At 48.3% G+C, this 20,058-nt stretch overlaps 1 protein-coding gene across 3 annotated transcripts in view; it reads left to right on the top strand.

Annotated features, from left to right (window-relative positions):
• Window positions 1–442: 442 nt before the first annotated feature.
• Window positions 443–20,058, top strand: part of PPARD (peroxisome proliferator activated receptor delta) — an 83,427-nt gene continuing 63,811 nt past the window's right edge. For 2 of the 3 annotated variants that reach the window (XM_007197988.2, XM_007197987.2), the window contains exons 1-2: window positions 443–584; window positions 4,206–4,290. The gene's annotated coding sequence lies outside the window, so the exon portion shown is untranslated. The remainder of the gene's footprint in view (window positions 585–4,205; window positions 4,291–20,058) is intronic. The other variant, XM_007197989.2, reaches the window with a different exon arrangement.

Below are 20,058 nucleotides of genomic sequence, written 5' to 3' on the forward strand. Positions count from 1 at the left end.
GAGGGAGCAAAGCCCTTTTGTGAAAATTACAGGGAGCACAGTCTTCTCCAGTGGAATTTGGATATCCAGGTTCTAGCCTCAGCATTGCTTCTCACTGCAAGTCACGCACCTTTTCTGGGACTGTTTCTTCACTGGAAGTTTGAGGAGACTGTACGAGATGATCTCTAAGTTCCCTTCCAGCTTTAAATTCTCTTTTGTGATACTTGCCAGATTTGCTTCACTGGCCCTGGAGCTTCCTACTCAGCTCCTCCTTGAGCTGCCGCGCCCTCGTCCCGCACCAGAGGGCGCTGCAGGCGGGCCCGGGTCAGCGTGCTGGTGGGCGGAGTGGCAGAATCAGGGGCGACTCCAGGAGGCGCGGTGATTGGCCGCGACCGGGGCGGAAGGGGGCGTGGAGAGAGGGGCGGGGCGGGGCTGCGGGGTGACGTCACTCTGGCGGGGGCGGGGCCAGGCCGCGCAGCGTGTGACGCCGCGGCCGCCGCGGCCGCCGCGGATCTGGGGATTAATGGGAAAAGTTTTGGCAGGAGCCGGAGGATCTTACGGAGCCTGCGGGACGGCGGCGGTGGCGCGGAGGGCAGCTAGCACAGGTCAGTCCGGGTCCGGGGAAGCGGGTAGGCAAGCAGCGGAGGGAAGCAGCGGGCCCGGGCTGAGGCGGGCAACGCGGCTGGGGCGGAAGGCCCGGCGGGGAGTGGAGTGGGGAGAGTCGCAGGGGTCGGCGGACCGAGCGGCTGCCGCTTCCTGTCGCTCTGGCCCGGGCGGGTCGCGGTCGTCCGTTGCTCTCCTGGCACCCCGCCCCGCTTCCCCTGCGCCCCCAGCCTTTGGACGCCCATCAATATTTGAGCCCGAACCACGGGCCTCCCCCCAACCCCCGGACTCTGTGCCCCCTTTTGGGCCTCGTGTCTCCGTCTCCTCCCACTTCTGTGTTCTGAGAGCCCGATCTCAGGCTCTAGGTCCTCTCCCACTACCCAGCCTTGCCTCTGATCTCTTCTTTCATATCTTTTCTGGTGTCCCCAAATTCATTGCCCTCTCTACCCAGGGTCTCCTTGGAGATCTTCTCTGTCCCCCTCGTTATCCTTGTCTCCTGTCTTCGTCCTCCCATCCTTGCCCTGTGTCTTCTCTCTCTTTTCCCATCCCTGTCCTCTTTTTCCCCCGTTGCCTGGCCCCTCTCAGTATCACCCGTCCGCATCATCTTCCTCGCGATGTTACTGGGCTTTTTCAGCCCGTGCCTGCAATCCCTGTCTACCTAAGCCCCTCCTACCCAGGTTCCCCCCAGAAGCCCTGTTTTTGCCCCACTCTCTGATTTCTTTCCAATCAGCCATGTCCTCTGCATTCCTGTCATCCACCTCCCCTTCCTTCCCAGTTCCTTGCCTCTGCTTCTGGGAGAAGCATTAGCTGCAGACACTACTTTGCTTTCCCATGACCCGCAGTTGAGATACCCGTGGAGTGGGCGTGTGGGTGTTCAGCCCCTGATTGAAGTAAGGCGCTGAATGTCTGAGGTAAATAGCAGGTAATGTTTGTGTGGGAGAATTTACTGGGGTGTTGCATCAGGGATAATGTCCAATTTGTAGACCATTCTTCCAATCTCAGCTTTAGTACTTCCCCTTTATGGGTCTGTTGACTTCCAGGAACCTTTGAGAAGAGACCAGCCGCTGAATTGGGTGTATGCCAGGGGTAGCTGGAGGCCTCATCCAACTCTTTTCCCCTTCCAGGAAACAGGGCTTTGTGGCTTTACACTCTGGATGTACTGTACACATTTAAACCATGATACCCCAGCCTATCTGTGCCCTGATTCCCACCCTCCACCCTATGCCCTATCCCAGAGAGCTAAGAGAAGTTTCCAGAATCTATGCCCCAGAGAATGCCTGTGGTCCTCAACCTTTTCCTCTGTACTGGCTCCAGAACATTTTTTTTCCTGTTTGAGTTTTGAAATAGATTGCCAGCCTGATAGCCCTGGGGCTGGCAGGTATCTGTCCCTTTTGTTATTGGTGGCTCGAACCACCTGCTGATTTTTCCCTCACGCATCTCTGAATGTGTCTTGGGCTTCTGATGTCGATCACTGAGCAGGTTCTCTTGAAGGTTCTTCTCCCTCTGTTTTCCTTGGGAGCTTCATTTCCTGTGGCTCTAAGAGAGAGAGGCTGACACTGAAGTCCTGTTCCCTTTGCCCAGGAGTAGCCAGTCAGTATCTGCCTGGACAGGTTGTGGGGCTGCATTAGGAAGATGGTGTCAGGAACTTGAGTTGCTTCCAGTCGCAGAGAGGGATCATCCCCTCTGCGGCTAGAGAACCCACCACCTTCACGGTGCGTCTGGATCTTTAACCTTCTTGCCAGGCTGAAAGTTCTTTACAGATGCGTTCAATTTGAGCTCCTTTATTTGGCGTTGGTCCCCTAGAGAGATCTTCAGGAAATAACATATCCTTTGTTTCTGCCCAGTCTGATTTTGGAGGATTCTGAAAGCGTGACCCACTCTCAGTTCAGAAATGAAGGCCTGTTGTTTCACCGGGCTCCGGGTTTCTAGGTCTCCTCTTTTGAGGATCGTGCTCTCTGTCTTTGAGCCAGTATTGGACACAGAATTGGCAGCCTTCAGGAACTGTGGTAGAGAGCCAACTGAAACAGCCAGACGAGACTTTAAAGTTTTGGAACCCTCTTGTGCACAGACCCTTTTCTGTGAAAGGGGTAGGGTCGTGGATGGCTGAGCCAGTGCCCTCTCCACTAACCCTTTGAGCCCTCTCCTAAGCAGCACTTGGGCGGTGGGGGGAGTAGGGCAGACTGGACCAAAAGGGGTTCCTTGTTCCAATGGAAAACATCCCTTTGGGGCTTTAATGGGTCATTCTGATGAAGTTGGGGTTGTGTATTTGGTGGTAATTTAGTCCAGCCTGTGGCTCCCCAGGACTGTACCTGACTCTTTTGAGCCGTTTGCTACTCCTCTGTCTGCTTACCCATTGATAGTGTTCTCTACTGAGGCAGCAGGTGAGAAGGGCTTGAGAGGACGTCAGGACCAGTCGTTGGGGAGCAGCTTGGGCACCAGAAGCTCTGGCCAGATAGCTTCTGCAGTTTGTCCACCACGTCATCTTCCCCGTGGGTAGTCATGATCATCAATTACCAAGTGCCCATTCGGTGACTTTTGCAGAGCTTGGGTCGGCCTGCCTCTCTTTTTCAAAGGGGTGGGCAGACAGGCCCCTGACATTATCCTACAGATGGTGTAGCCCATTAACTCCTTAGTTTAATGAACCGCTCGTTTGTTTGGCTGCCTTTCTCCTTGCTTTCCTCCTTCTTTGTTGTGTGCCTCCACCCACTCAGGAAGAATTGCCCTCACTCAGCCTTCCAGCCTCACCTGTGGTCCCTCAGACCCCATCCCCCTGGGCCTGGTGAGAGGACAGCCATTGTTGGGCGCTGGCCTGGGAAGCTGGTAGGCCTCTTCTTTGGATAGAATGCAGATGTCCTGGCTGTTGTGCAAACTGTCCTCAGGGCCTGCGGCTCCTGGCATGTCCTGGGATGGCGCAGCTTCTCTCAGGAGGGGCTGGCCCTGTCGCTTCTAAAGGTTTCAGCTGTATTCTGTCACCAAATACAGAGGCCCACCTCCTAGGGTGTTACCTGCGGACTGGGAAGCTAAAATACAGGCCCTCCTCTGTGCCTTTGGATCCAGAGGGAGGAGCTACTTGCCGCTGAGTTCTGTGGTGTCAGGAGAGCTAGGCACTTGCTTGAGCCCGGCAGGGAGGAAACGGCCCCTTGTATCAGGTTTCACATACGTGGGTCTTCTTCCTAGGCATATGGTTCTTGGCCTTCACAGCTCAGAGGCTGGTGATTAGGGTGTGACTCCAGTGCCGTCTCCACTGGGCTTTGGTCAAAGAACAAGCATGACTCAGGGCGTCTCCATTTAGGAGCTGCCACCTGTGGGGGGGTGTTGGGCTCCGGCTTCTTCTTCACCTTGCCAGCTCCTCCTGCCCCACGCTGATAGAATCAGCAAAGCCGGTGTCTGCTTACTTGGAAATGAGCAGACTACTTCCAGGGTTGGGAAATATTTGCTGACTCAGGCACAGAATCACAACATCTCTGGGGGGTGGGGGGTGTGGGGGTGAGGGACAGAGGAGGAGCCAGCTTGCCTTAGGAGCACTCTCTGAGCCCTGATGTTTAATTATAATGTATCAGAGCTGCTTTTCTGACCCCTGGTGCCTCTCAGCTAAAGTTGTTGGGTTTCTTTCTATCCCGCAGCGTTGTGTGGTGTTTTGGGGTATGCACGTGGTACTCACGCAGTGGCTTCTGTTCACCAACAGATGAGGACAGATGCACCAAAGAGGTAATCCCATTTTCCTTACCCAGGGGCCTCTGACAACTGACGGACACATCTCAGATGAAATGGTTTCACTAGCGCTGAGTCCCAGATCCCAGGAGCCTGTCACTGCATCTGGTACTTGCACATAGTGGGCACTTATTAAATAATTATTGAATCTATGGCTTATGTGGTTTTTTTTGAGGAGCATTAAGATTTTCACCTTTACACCCACTGAAACATAGACTCCATAATGGCAGGGACTGATTTTGTTTCCTGTTGTGTCTAGGACAGTGTCTGGCACAGAGGAGATGCTAAGTATTTGTTGAATGAATAAATGTACAAACTTTCTTCTCTGCCCATATTATTCAGGTGCCAGGCCTCAAAGATAGTGTCCATTATTTTCTTTCATTTGTGTAACAAACATTTTTGAGTGCCTGCTATGTGCCAGGTACATTACTAGGCACTTGGAAAATGATGATAGTGAAAAACCAGATTCTGTCCCTGTCTCATGGGTCTGTAGTTTGCTGGCATGTATGAGAGAGAGCTGGGCATGATACACGGAATTGTTTCTTCCATCTCTGCTGGGATATTGGGTCCTCACGAGAGTCAGAACAATGCTCTGTGCTTTGCATTGCTGTTTCCCTGTTTGCTCTCAGGATGCCTGGCAGGTTTTGTAAACTCTCAGAAGGGGCACTCCAGGGAATTTGATTTTCGTTGTCCCAACTATCTGAGAAGCCAGGCCATGGTGGGGTCCCTGCTGGGGGCCAGGGGAAACGTGGGGCTCTTCTCTGATTTGCTTTAGTCTCTGAAGCTCAGTGGTTCTACCAGCTGTTTATGGGCTTCACTTCCCTTTCTCTGCCTTTAACACCCCGTGAGTTTTCCTGTTGCCAAACAGGGTGCTGAGCCCATGTGTCTGTCAGTCTGCGGGGGTCGGGTTGTTTGTGGATCTTGCAGGAAGGCCTGAGGCGGGGGCCCCTCCTGTTCTCAAACCCATACCAAGTCCTTTCCTCTGAAGGAAATGTGAAGGCGGAAGAAGGAGGGTTTGGGAGGCTTCTGAGGTTCTCTGAGAGGAGACGAGAGAGAAGTTCCCCCTTAGCAGGGAGAGCTGCTGCGTTGACTCGATTCGCTTTGTCATTTGTTTGAGCAGCAGCTAGCCACAGTGGCACCTATGTCCATGTCCAGGGTTGGTTGTCCAGTTAATCCCTTAGCTTTGAGCTCCCAGCCCCAGCTAGAAGTTTTCTTTCTTAGTTTCCACTGGCAAAGATGAGGCTATAGGTTTATCAGATTTTTTCAGTGTTAATCTCAAAAAACTGGTGTTGTCATCTTAGTCTTTCCCATCTGAGGCACTTTTGTGGGCCAGGTGCTGTGACAGATGGTTTCAGACGTAGTCCTTGGCTGTCCCCATGGCCCAAGTAAGTGGAACCTAGTTGGTGAGAGAAGACATATGCACAGAAAGATTTTTTAGACATTAGAGACTCAGTGGGTACTAAAAACATGGTGCTGTACAAGGATACTCATTTATAGGAGCAAGTCATCCCTGAGGATTGGCTTTGTCCCTGAAGAAACTGGGTGTCAGATTGGCCACCTTGAAAGAAAGCTGGTTTATTTTGAAGTCAACTTTATGCTCTTAAAAATTGTTAAGTGGGCTTCCCTGGAGGCACAGTGGTTAAGCATCCGCCTGCCAATGCAGGGGATACGGGTTCGAGCCCTGGTCCGGGAGGGTGCCACATGCCGTGGAGCAACAAAGCCCGTGCACCACAACTACTGAGCCTGTGCTCTAGAGCCCGAGAGTCACAACTACTGAGCCCGCACACCTAAAGCCCATGTTCTACAGCAAGAGAAGCCACCGCAATGAGAAGCCCGCGCACCGCAACAAAGAGTAGCCCCCGCTCCCCGCAACTAGAGAAATCCCGCATGCGGCAACAAAGACCCAACGCAGCCAAAAATAAATAAATAAATAAAATAAATTTGTTTAAAAAAACTATTAAAAAAAGATTGTTAAGGACCTCAAGAACTTTTGTTTACTGTATTAGAAATTAAAACTGAGGCAGTTTTAAAAATTACAAATTTATGAATTCATTTGATATAATAATAAATCCATTACATTTATCATAAATGACATTTTTAATGAAAAATAGCTATTTTCCGAAACAAAAATGTTGAGAGGAGTGACATTGTTTTACATTTTTACTAATGTCTGGTTTAATAGAAGAGAACTGGATTCTCATAACTGTTTCTGTGTTCAGTCTCTTGAAGTACATTGTTTTAGCTGAAGGATATGAAGAAAATCTGGCTGCACACAGATATGTAATTGAGGAGAGGGATATTTTAATAGCTTTTGCAGATAATTGTGGATATTCTTCTTTGTTACTATACCAAAACTGGATGAGTGGTAGTTTCTTAAAGGTTAGTTGGAATGTGGAGTCTGAAATCTTACCAACAAACTTTTCATACTTTGTGGCATTATAATCCATTGGCCCATCTTGCACTTTGAATGGATCTTTTACTTTGAATTGGTCATTGAGAAATAATTGGTTTACTGAGTTATATAGATCTAAATGTTGACATGCTTCATTTTACAATGTCAGTAAATCATATTAAGACCACTGATCTCATCAGAAAAGCCTTCAAGTATTGGCAAGCTGTGAAGCTCACAGTGGTGGATACAAGTTTTCCATAATTTGAATTTTCTCTTGAAAGCTTGATTTTTATTGTTGGTAACATACTGTCAGTTTCTTTTCTTGAACTGACAGTCTCACTTCATTCATTTTCAAGAGAAAGTTTGTCAAATACCCGATCTAAGTAATCATAATTTATTTGTCTGTTATTCTTTTCTTTCAAGTAAAAATGGTGTTTCATGAAAAAATGTGGCTAGTTTAGCTTGCAACTCAAACAATTGCACAATTGCTTTTTCTTGAAACAATCATGGAACTCCTGTTTTGTTACATAGGATATTTAAAAGACATGTACTCCGGGGACTTCCCTGGTGGTCCAGTGGTTAAGACTCTGGGCTTCCACTGCAGGGGGCACAGGTTCAATCCCTGGTTGGGAAACTAAGATCCCGCATGCTGTGTGGCATGGCCTAAAAAAAATAAAAATAAAAGACATGTACTGAAGGGTCATGATTTAATAAAGTTAGTTTTTATTGGCTCATCTAGGACATTCTTAAGTGGAATTGGCGCTTTATTATTTTTCATGATTCTGTGGGTTGACTGGGCTCAGCTGGGCAGTTCTCACTTGGGGTCTCTCATGTTGTTGTAGTCAAGTGGAGGCCAGGGCAGGAGTCATCTGAAGGCTCACCTGGGCTGGATGTCCACACTGGCTCCCTCAAATGGCTGGCACTGATGCTGGCTGTTGACTAGGGTGCCTACATGTGGCCTCTCCATGTGCCTTGTGCCTCTCACAACATGGCAGCTGTTCTGAGCAGAAATATCCCAAGAGGGGGTGTATTGAGAGATCCAGGCGTAAATAGCAAGGTTTCTTATGACCTAATCTTGGAAGTCACACAATGTCACTTTGTGTTTTCTTGGTCATAGGACCGGCTCAGATTCAGGAGAGGGCTACACAAGGGTATGAACAACAAGAGGCACGGTTCACTGGGAGGGAGAGAGGCCTCCTTGGAGACCAGCTACTACTTCTTTTTAGCATTCCTTATGTGAGATAACCTGGCCTGTATATGAATACTTCCAGGAGAAAAGTGTTTTCTCACAATTTCCATTCCTGGAAACCACTGTTAGGAAATTCCTAGTAGGTTGATAGAAGCCATTTAATGCCAGGTGAGGGAATTTGTACTCTGTGTTCTTTGGGCAGTGGGTAGCCATTGATGGTTTTAGAGCAAGGAGTGATTATGTTAATAGTGCAAAAAGGTGGATTAAATGGAGAAAGAATGAAGGTAGAGAGGTTAGGTAGGAGATTACTGCAGTAGTCTAAGTATGAGGAAATTCTTCCTCATATATAATCTGAGTTCCTCTGGTTGCTGTTAAAATTAATTGATTTTGAGCTGTCAGCCACACTGATTAAGTACCCAGAGCATGGGTGGAGTGACACACACGCACACACACACGTGTTATTTAGGGATGCCAATACACCAGAGGGCTCACAAAAATAAAAGGGCTCACAAAAATTAAAAGGCAACTAGGGGCTTCCCTGGTGGCGCAGTGGTTGAGAAGCTGCCTGCCAATGCAGGGGACACGGGTTCGAGCCCTGGTCTGGGAAGATCCCACATGCCGTGGAGCACCTAGGCCCGTGAGCCACAATTACTGAGCCTGCGTGTCTGGAGCCTGTGCTCCACAACAAGAGAGGCCGTGATAATGAGAGGCCCGTGCACTGCAATGAAGAGTGGCCCCCACTTGCTGCAACTAGAGAAAGCCCTCACACAGAAATGAAGACCCAACACAGCCATAAATAAATAAATAAATAAACCCAAAGTTAAAAAAAAAAAAAAAAAAAAAGGCGGGCTTCCCTGGTGGCGCAGTGGTTGAGAATCTGCCTGCCAATTCAGGGGACATGGGTTCGAGCCCTAGTCTGGGAAGATCCCACATGCCGCGAGCAACTAGGCCCATGAGCCACAATTACTGAGCCTGCGCGTCTGGAGCCTGTGCTCCGCAACAAGAGAGGCCGCGATAGTGAGAGGCCAGCGCACTGCGATGAAGAGTGGCCCCCGCTTGCCTCGCACAGAAACGAAGACCCAACACAGCCATAAATAAATAAATAAATAAAATTAAAAAAAAAAAAAAAAAAAAAAAGGCAACTAAATTTAGGTTTTATTGTCAAGACACATTAAAAAGTCAATCATAATTTATTAAATAAAAAGTAGGAAAAATAAAGCTTCATGTAACACCACTGACAGTGTTTCAAAAACACTTCAGTTTCAGTATCAGACCATGAGGAAGTGAGGAGAAGAGTGAGAAGAAAGAAGGGGACAAATGAGAGGATGGTGGGGAGAGGGATAAAGAGGAGGAAAGAAGGGGGTCGAGGGGGAAAACAGCAAAAAGAGTGATGGAGGATGAGGCTGGAGGAGCTGCTTGAGACCCAGCAAAGCCTCTGCTCTCCGCGGGTCTCCAGACTTAGCGTGCGGCTGGCTGCTTCTGCGGTTCCCGGGGCCCTGCCTGCCGGGTTTTAGCACCTCGTGCTCCTGCCTTGTCTCTGTGACTCTTTCTGTCTGAGAAGATGCCTGGGGAAGTGCAGGAGCTGCATTGCTGTTGGGCAGACCTGGGTGTGACTCTTAGCGCTCAGTGAGTGGGGTCGTGACTTAGAGATCTAGGCACCTCGGTAAGTGCTGGTTTCACGGAGCCGAGGCTCTGGGGTGCTGAGCTCAGGAGGAAGTGCCTTCCTGCACTGGTTCCCTCCCTGGTTGACACCGGGCCATGGCACTGGAAGCCCAGCCTGAGCACGGGGAGTCTTCATCTGCTGCTCAACAGTTCCTGGGGTTCCAGGCAGTGCGTGGCCCTTCTTTTTCTTTCAAGTCCCATCTGCCAAGCCTGACTTCTCCCGGGCCTTGGCGTCATCTCAGCAGCTCTCCCGAGACCATTACTGAATTATCCACAGCTCATAGCCACGCAGCTTCGAAAGAGTTCTCCCATGGGGAGGATCCTGAAGGGAGAGGCTCCCAGGTGTTATGGGGAAACTACCTCATGTTTAAGTTCATTTCTATATTATTATATTGATAGGTACCTAAAAACAGATTTTCGTTTCTTTCATTTGTAATCTGCTGTAACTCTTTGATCCTTGTCACTGCTTTTGGCACTTCCCTCATCCAAGAATTGTGACCTCAGCGGCGTGGAGCTTCTTGGTCACCGCTCTGATGGAAGTACAAGCCAGCTTTGCTCTCCTGGTGGCAGCAGGAGCCAGGCAGGCTGCCCTGCAGACACAGTCGTCTGCGGGCCCACTCGCCTCACAAACAGGCTGTCCTTGAACTTGCCAGAACCCAGAGCTCACTGATCATCCCTTTTTCCAAACAAGCAGGCAACCCAGATGGGTTCTCAGAACCCTCCACCCCAGGCAGGTCTCATGGGAAAAAGCTTACCTGCCATCCCTGAAACCGAGCTTGTTCGTCTGACCCACACCATTTCTTTGCAGCTTCCCCTCCTTAAAAGCCTTCAGGACAGTCCAAAAAAAAAAAAAAAAAGCCTTCAGGACAGTCCAGAGATCCTGCTGGGTTCCCCTTGACCGTCAGCATGTGCATCCCGGGATGGATTTCTGAGTGGTCCATTGGGGACATCAGGTTGGAGAAGAGAAAACTACCCTTCTCTTCTAAGGAGGCCCTCCAAGGACCAAAATGCTCAGTTGCATGAAAATAACTCCCCGCCCCCTAGTTACAGCAAAAGAAAGACTCTGGCCCAGGACCTTGCCAAGGCTCCCGATCTGACTCTTCTTTCCAGTGGACCAGAGGTCTGAACTGTGTTTCTCCCAAACTCTTGGCTCCTGTCTTTCATGGTGGTGGACTGGGTAATGGCCCCCAAAGATATCCAGGCCATAAGCCCTGGGCCCTGTGGATGCTGCCTTGTATGGCAAAATGGACTTTGCAGATGCAACTAAGTTAAGGAACTTGAGGTGGGAAGATTATCCTGGATTATCCTAGTGGGCCCTAAGTGCAATCACAATTGTCCTTTGAAGAGGGAGGCAAAGGGAGATCTGATACAGAAGAAGGCAGAGTGGCTACTGCAGCAAGATCTTCTGGCTCTGAAGATGGGGGAAGAGGCCAAGGAATGCAAGGAATGCAGCTCTGTACGCTGGAAAAGGCAAGGAAACAAGTGCTCCCCTAGAACCTCTGGAGGAAGTGTGGCCCTGCCAATACCTTGATTTTGGTCCAGTGAAACTAATTTTGGATTTTGACCTTCAGAATTCTAAGGGGATAAATGTTTTGTTTTAAGCCACTAAGTTTGTGGTAATTTGTTACAGTGGCAACAGGAAACTACTACAGGGGTCATCCGCCTCCAAGCACAGGTGGTGACTTGGCTGATCCTTGTTCTTATTTTAAGGCAGTCTTAGAGCATCCCTTTCATGGCTATGTTGGAGATTCTAGGTCCAGACTTTCTGCAAACTAATATTTAAGACAATATGCTCTCTGGGGGAACCTTTTCGGGAGTTCTTGGGAGCAAAAGAGAAGGCTCAGATAGCATCTGCTCCTTGCTTTTGGAACTCCCCCACACCTTCACTCAGATGGTAATAGTTTCTTTCAGATTGTTGAGGATCCAGGATTAGCTTAAATCTGACTCCAACTCCATCTTTCTCTCCACTCTCCTTCCTTCCATTCATTCAGTGGCTATTTATTGGGTACTTCCTACATGCTAGGCTCTGTTCTAGGCACTAGGGATGCAGGAATGAACAAAGCAGATAAACAGATCTGCTCTCATGGTAGTTGTGCTGGGGAAAGGGGAGGGAACCAGAATTAAGTAAATAGCATGTCAGATGGTGAGAAATGCTGTATGGAAAAATAAAGTAGGAAAGAGGTCATGGCAGTTTTATTTATTTATTTATAAAAATTTTTATTTAGTTATTTTCATTTACTTTTGGCTGCGTTGGGTCTTCGTTGCTGCACACGGGCTTTCTCTAGTTGTGGTGAGCGGGGGCTGCTCTTCGTTGCGGTGCACGGGTTTCTCATTGCGGTGGCTTCTCTTGTTGCGGAGCACGGGCTCTAGGCGCGCGGGCTTCAGTAGTTGTGGCGCACGGGCTTAGTTGCTCCGCGGCACGTGGGATCTTTCTGGACCCGGGCTCGAACCCGTGTCCCCTACATTGGCAGGCGGGTTCTTAACCACTGCGCCACCAGGGACGTCCAGTTGCAGTTTTAAATAGAGGGCTTGAGGAAGGCCTCGCTGAGAAGGTTATATTTGAGCCGAAAGAGGAGAGTGAGCCATGTGTGGGAAGAATCTTAGAGGCAGAGGGAAAGCAAGTGCAAAGGCCCTGAGGCAGGAACATGGCTGGTGTGTTGGAGGAAGAGTCAGGAAGTGAGGTGGCTGGAGCAGTGAGGGAGGAAGAGAATGGGAGATGAGGTCAGAAACGTGATTGGGGACCAGATCGCCATTGACCCTGAAATGCTGTAAAATCTCTCTACATGGCCCATCCTTCCTTCTTCCCTCCCTCCCCCCCTCCCTTGCTTCCTTTCTTCCTTCCCCTCTCCCTCCTTCCCTCCCTCCTCTCACCACCCTTCTGCCTTTATGTTTGTGTTCATCAATCCCTTTCTGTAGAATATTTGTCACGTGGTACCTATGGGGTATCAGCAGGTAAACATAGGCAGCTTAAAACATTAGAAGAGGGGAAAAAGAGCACCCTCCTTTTTCTGATAATAAAAGCAGTTCCACTGTCAGTGCAGGTATGGAGCTGTGTGCCTAGAAAGACAGCTCTGGGGTGGTTTCTGGGGGTCCTCACTTCCCTCCCCCTCCTCCTCAGCCCCATGAGGATCTCCAGGCCTCGAGGCTGCCCCCGCCCCCCTCCCACTGTCTACCCAGTGTGGAGCCGACCGTTGCCCACCTAAAATGCTTTCTTCACAGCCCCCTCGTCTCCCTGCCCTTCCCTGCCTGGAGCAGCACCACAGCTTGCCTTCATCCCTACACTCAGCCAGGTGCCTGGGGACTGCCCGAGAAAGGAGGAGCACGTGAACCGGTGCCACTGCACGTTTGTGGCCGTCACCTAGGCTCCCAGCATTCATAGGCCCCCCACGTCCCTGAGCCACTGATTCTCTCGTTCCTGGGAGTGACCATTCCAAACCTCAGGACTCTTGCTCTTCTAGGTCCTCACGGTATGGCTGGGATTTCTAAGAAACAGATTCCAAAAGGTCAAGTAAGTCCAGCTTGAAAAGCCACTCTCCCTGGATAGTGACCCCATGACAGTTCAGGTGCTCTGGCAAGCTTCCAAAATGACACTTTGTCAGCTTCATTGTCATCTAGGGGCCAGGTACAGATTGTCTCCATGGATTAAATCCTCCATGCCTATGTCTCCGATTTTATAGTTAGTCCTAGGTGACTCTGTCCAGAGCTTGTTTTAAATAATGGCACCAAATAGATTGTCATTGAAAACATGAAAAATCTTTGGTAATAAACAAAATGACCAATAATAATTTTGATCTCCCAAGTGAAAATCACTAGGTAAATAAATTCCCAAACTGCAGACTGCATCCAATCAACATTGTATTAATCTAGCCCTGCTTATATTCTATTATAGTGTGTGATTGCTGTGACTTCTTTTTGGCCTCTTAACACCCCAGTGTATTTACAGCACCTACTTACAGTTTGCCTTTCATAATCCTTGCAGTGTGTCACCTTTTAGAAAAATATTTTGTCTGTTTTCTAGCCCATTCCCTGATCCAGTAAGCATATCTGCACTCAGGCCCAGGCCTGCCTCTGTCCCTGGCAAGCCTAGGGTGGCCTCGTCCTCTGCACTACCAGGACCCTGTGTTTTGGACTCACTTTTGTATCCCCAACCTGGCACCTTGTAGATAGCCAAGGGGTACCTCTCACGAGCTGGTTCCAGCTCTCCCAGGGCTTCTGCCCATGTGCTGCTTCCTCTCTGTGGACTGAAGCCTAAACCTTGCCTTCCTTTCTGCTTCCTGCTTCCGTCTTGAGAAAGAACCAGTCCATCCATCCAATGTTCTCTATGAGTCAGAGACCTTGCTGAGTCACAGGGGAGCAGCCTGCCTTGCACGGTCACGTCCTCAGTCCTGAGGGGTGTTCATTAGCCACCATCAAAGTTCTTCTCTCTAGAAACTGGCTCCTTGAGGGGCAAGTGCCTTGTGCAGAGAGGCTCACCAAGCACTTGTTGGATGGAAGGGTGGCTAGATGGCCAGCCTGAGTGGCCCTCTTCCCACAGAGTGGCCCTGGCACTAGCCTACCCCAGAGCCATCTGGGAAGTTGTTTCATGGGGAACAGTCAGAAAGCTGACGTGTTCCCTCTAGGACCCCTTCCTCAGTTGTTGCCCCTCCCTTTGGTTGAAGCTCAGTGGAGACAACTGAGATTTTTGGCTTTGGCAGTTTTTCTCAATTGCCTCCTTCTCCCTGCTTCCTCCACTGGGGGTCTAGTAAGGCTCCCTTCTCACACCTCTGGCTTGGCACCTGCCGTGGTATATTATGGTGTAGTTACTGCCTGCATGCTAGCCTCCGACATCAGACTGTGGCTTCTTCAGGAGCTGGGCTCACCTGTATCTAATCCCCTTTCCATCCCCTGCAGAAGTCAGTAGACACCAGTAGCTGAGTAGAATATGGCTCTCATGTGTTGAATGCACTGTGCTAATCACTTTACATGCATCACTTTGTTTAATCCACACACCCTGAGAGGTAGGAATCATCGTACCCCTTCCACAGATGAGAATGCTAAGGCTCAGACTGGTTAGGAAAGTCGCCTGAAGCTGCACAGCTAGTAAGTGGCAGAGCTAAGATTTGAACCCAGGTGAGTGAAGCCCGCTTCTTTGATCGCCATACAGCAGGGCCTCCCCACAAAGGGGTGGCTGGCCAAATCCAGTTCTTCCAGCTTCGAAAGTACCTGCTTGACTGGCCAGACTAATGTTGGCTTCAGAGAACACTCCCTGCTTTCAAGCACAGCGGAGTCTCTTGTTGGCCACTGGGCAGAAGCAAAGTGTTGGCAGGCTTTGGGACCCCCTGCAGAGCCTCATTCCAGGTCAGGGGGCAGAGGAGGCCCTGAGAAGGACTGTGCTTAGTGGCTCCCTGGATCTGCTCCAAGGCAGTGAGCAAACCCCCTAGAACCGTAAGAAATAACCAGCCAACTGGTGGGCCAGGCATGTAGGGTGGGAGGGACTTGTAGGAGCAGAAAACAATCACTGCTCCAAGTGATTAATCAGCCCGCTTCCAGCCTGGTGAAGGGAGAGGAGAAAGAGAAGATGGCCCAGGTGTGCACATATGGAGAGAAGGGGGGAAGGGAAATTGCCTTTATTCACATTCTCCCTTGGGCCAGGCATTACCCCACGGAGGAGCTCACTCGCCCTCACACCAGCCTGCAAGATGTGGGTATTGGATGAGGAGGTATAGGATCAGAGTTGAACAATTTGCTCAAGTCACACAGCTGACAAATGACGGAGCTGGGGTTGAGCCCTTTGGAGCCCTTGTTCTCAATTCAGTGACTCTGCTCTCCCTGCTCATGTCCCCTTAGCCTGGGCTTTCCAGGCATGTACGAATGGGTGCAAGTAGGCATCCGCAGGCTGTGAGCAGAGGCAGTAGGAGAGTCGGGGCTCTTGGCACCTGTCCTGTTCAGACGGGCCCTACCTAGACCAGCAGGACTTACTGGGCTGAAACCAGCAGTGGCATTACATTTTTCTCCTTTCTTGTACCTTGTCATCCCTGGGTTATTTTTGGAGAGCTGTATTTATTTCTGCTCCCACTTCCTCACTGGAGGCAGGGGTTGGGGTGCAGAGAAGGTATTGGGAATCAGAAGAGGTAGGCATAAGGGACATCTCAGTGGGGGCCTTGCCTGGGCTCTGGGGGCGGTTATGGCCTCTCCTCCGCCCAGCTATAGGCGCAGGGGCCCTGTGCCAGGATTGTGGAAATCTGGGAAACTCTCTTTTCTGGGATGTGGATCTGGTACTTGAGCACAAGAATTTCCCTGTGTGTGGTTTTTAATTTATTTTAATATGTTTTAATTATATAGATAGTGGTTATTCATTATAGACAATTGGAAAATACAGATAAGCACTGAGAAGGAAATAAGTCATACGCCCAAGTACCTGAGGTCAATTAATTCACGACAAAGGAGGCAAGAATGTACAATGGAGCAAAGACAATCTCTTCAACAAGTAGTGTTGGGAAAACTGGACAGCCACATGTAAAACAATGAGATTAGAACATTCACTCACACCATATTCAAAAATAAACTCAAAATGGTTTAAAGACCTAAATGTAAGACCTGAAATCGTAAAACTTATAGAAGAGAACATAGGCAGAATACGCTTTGACGTCAATCATACCAGTATGTTTTTGGAATAGTCTCCTAAGGCAAAAAAAATAATAATAATAAAAGCAAGAATAAACAAACAGGGCCTAATTAAACAGCAGAGGAAACCATCAACAAAACGAAAATATAACCTACGGAATGGGAGAAAATATTTGCAAATGATATGACTGACAAGGGTTAATACTCAGAATATATAAACAACACATACACCTCAATATCAAAAAACAAACAACCCAATCAAAAAATGGGCAGAAGACCTGAATAGACATTTTTCTAAAGAAGACATACAGATGGCTAACAGGCACATGAGAAGATGCTCAACATCGCTGATTATTGGAGAAATGCAAACCAAACTACAATGAGATGTCACCTCATGCCTGTCAGAATGGCTATCATTAAAAAGTCTACAAATAACAAATGTTGGAGAGGAGGTGGAGAAAAGGGAATCTTCCTACACTGTTGGTGGGAGTGTAAATTGGTGCAGCCACTGTGGAAAACAGTATGGAGGTTCCTCAAAAAACTAAAAATAGAACTACCACATGATGCAGCAATTCCACTCCTGGGAATATATCCAGAAAAGACAAAAGCACTAATTCAAAAAGATACATGCACCTCAATATTCATAGCAGCATCGTTTGCAATAGCCAAAACATGGAAGTGCCCATCAACAGAGACATAAGTGCCCATCAACAGACAAATTCATTAAGAAGAATGGTATACATTTACAATGGAATATTGCCCAGCCATAAAAAAGAATGAAATTCTTCCATTTGGAGCAATGTGGATGGACCTAGAGAATCTTATGCTTCGTGAAATAAGTCAGACAGAGAAAGACAGATACTGTGTGACATCACTTATGTTTGGAATCTGAAAAATAATACAAATGAATGTATATGTAGAACAGAAACAGACTCACAGATATAGAAGACAAATTTGTAGTTACCAAAGGGAAGAAGGAAGGGAGAAAGGACAAATCAGGGGTATGGGACTAAAAGATACAAACTAGTGTGTATAAAATAGATAAGCAACAAGGGTATATTGTATAGCATGGGGAATTATAGCCATTATCTTGTAATAAATTATAATGGAATATAATCTGTAAAAATACTGAATCATTGTGCTGTACACACAAAACTAGTACAATATTGTAAATCAACTATACTTCAATTAAAAAAATAAATTTTAAAAGTCATACATAGGGAATTCCCTGGCAGTCCAGTGGTTAGGACTTGGCGCTTTCACTGCCATGGCGTGGGCTCAATCCCTGGTTAGGAAACTAAGACCCCGCAAGCCACATGGCATGGCCAAAAAAAAAAAAAAAAAAATCATACATAACGCCATCTATAAGCGACTGCTATAAATTTTGATCTGTGTTCATTCATTCATTTATCTATCAATTAATTGATTATTATTTTTTGGTGAAGAATGTGGATAACGATCTCACAAGCCAAGGACTGTGTTCTTTTAGATTTTACTATGACTATGTATACCTATTCTTTTTCTTTCAAAAATGGTATATTTTTTAGCTTTGTGACCTGCCTTTCCCATTTTTCAGGTGGTTTCATTATGTCTCTGTTTACTCTCTGACCTTCCTTGCCTTTTGTGAGTGAGCAAAGAAAGGCATTTTGCCCAAAGGGAGGCATTTGGGAAGAGCCATCTGGTTATTTCTTGGTGTAGTTTCTTAAAGGGTGGACGGCAGAGAGGTGCATGAAGTGTGTTTCTGCCTCTCCCTTTCCGTGTTTCTCGCTACCTGTCTTCCATCTGCTCTCCCTACCCACCCCTCTGCCTTTTCTTTTCCTTCCATACAAACCCAGGAAAGGATACTGCCTCCAGTCTGAAGGTTTCTTTTCATGGCTTTTAGAGAAAAACCTCTCAGGAGCTCAGAAAAAAAGGTACACAGAGTGGAGATGGGAAAGGTCGTGCCTAAGCTGGGGTGGGGTCTTGGGAAGGGTGACTAAGAGGAGGGCCCAGGTCCCTGGCTCTGTCTTGAAGCAGTGAGAAGAAACTGGGTGTTAGGTTTGGGGGGGATAGCAGGTGGCTGTGGGGCCTTCTTGCAGAGACAGCGACCAAGATGACCAGGAGGAGGCCTGGAAATTATATAAGGGGCCTGGATATAGGCCGGAAATAGGGGACAAGGAATTGTGTCTTGACAGCATATGCTCCTCCACCCAGGCCCTGCTCTTTCCATGAACCTCTGCTGGTCTGCTTTCCCTACCTGGCCGTGGCCAGGCCAGGTGGTTTGACGGGTCTGGCAGACCCGGCCACCATGCCCTACTGACACCTCTGTGCCAGCAGCTGCTCCAAGGCCCCTCCCTGGCCAGTAGGCAGGGATCGGAGCATGTAGTCAGGCATGGGGAAGATGTTCCCAGCATCCTCAGAATTGGCAGCTCAGATTCCATTCTAGAAAAACAGCTCAGAGCCAGGGAGAAAATGGAAGCTGAGGTGGTCTGGGAGGAACAAGCGATGCCTCCCCTTTACTTCTTACTGAATAAAGTGGGGTCTCTGGCCGTAGGTGAGGAGAAGGCCTCTGAGCCCTGAGGATGAGTGAAACTTGGCATCTCAGCTTTTTTCTGGGCTACTCTGGTCTGCACGCAGGCTGGTGTTTCATGGCGGGGCCAGGAATTCATGCTTATGAACAGGATGATTTCCATAAGCTGTGTGTTCCTCACTGGATCATACTTGTTTTCCTGTGGATCCCAGTGCTGGTGAGACCTGGCAGCCACCCGCTGGGCTGCAGAGCAGGGTAGCTTCCTGTGGGGCCCCTCGAAGCCTGCACTGCTCCTCTCCCTTCCTCCACTCCTGAGCTATAATTAAGTTCCTATATGAAACCGTATCCCTCAGCTGACACACACTTGTAACCGCAGTCCTGGTCACTGGGCAGCTCCTCTGGGGTGACTCCAGGGGCTGGTGTCTCAGCCTCCAGACAGTCTTGGGTAGGTCTGAGTAGGTGGTGGGAACCCACCAGGAGAGGCGTGGGTCCAGTGAGGCAGGAGCAGGCCTTGCCCAAGAGGCAGAAAGTGGGGAGTCAAGGGGGAGATGAAGGGCTGGTGAGCAGCCAGAGTGCAGGGCACACCGAGGTGGAGGCCAGGACAGGCAGCCTTGCAGGGCAGGAGGGCATGGACAGGGCCAACGTTCTGAGTCACCGAGCTACGAGGCAGAATGTGATCAATCTCTTTTATTTTATATTCTGCGTATTTCTGTAGCATTGTAAAATTGAGATATACTTCCCATAATGTAAAATTCACCACTTTAAAGTATACACTTTAGTGGTTTTTGGTAGATTTACTGTGTTGTACAATCATTGCCACTATCTAATTCCATAACATTTCCATCACCCCCAAACAAACCCTGTACCTATTAGTACTTAGTCCTAATACCATCTTCCCCTCATTGATTCCCTGGCAACCACTAATCTACTATCCTTCTCTGTGGATTTCCCTATTTTGGACATTTCCTATAAATGGAATCATACAATATGTGGTCTTTTGTATCTGGCTTCTTTCACTTAACATAATGTTTTCAAGGTTCATCCGTGCTGTAACATGTTGTGGTACTTCATTCCTTTTTATGGCTGAATAATATTCCTTTGTATCATTTGGGTTGTTTCCATGTTTTTGGCTTCTGTGGACACTCATTTACAGGCTTTTGTGTAGACATATGCTTTAAGTTCTTTTGGGATTATACATAGGAATAGAATTGCAGGGTCACGGTAACTTTCTGTTTAATATTTTGAGGAACTACCAAACTGTTTTCCAAAGTGCCTGCATCATGTCCTCACTCACTTATTGTTTGTTTGTTTGTTTATTACATTTATTGGCTATTTATTTTTAATTATAAAACATATATAACATAAAATTTGCCATTTTAACCATTTTCTAAATGTACATTTCAGTGGCAT

Source organism: Balaenoptera acutorostrata, chromosome 10 (assembly GCF_949987535.1).
Source record: "Balaenoptera acutorostrata chromosome 10, mBalAcu1.1, whole genome shotgun sequence".
NCBI lineage: Eukaryota > Metazoa > Chordata > Mammalia > Artiodactyla > Balaenopteridae > Balaenoptera > Balaenoptera acutorostrata.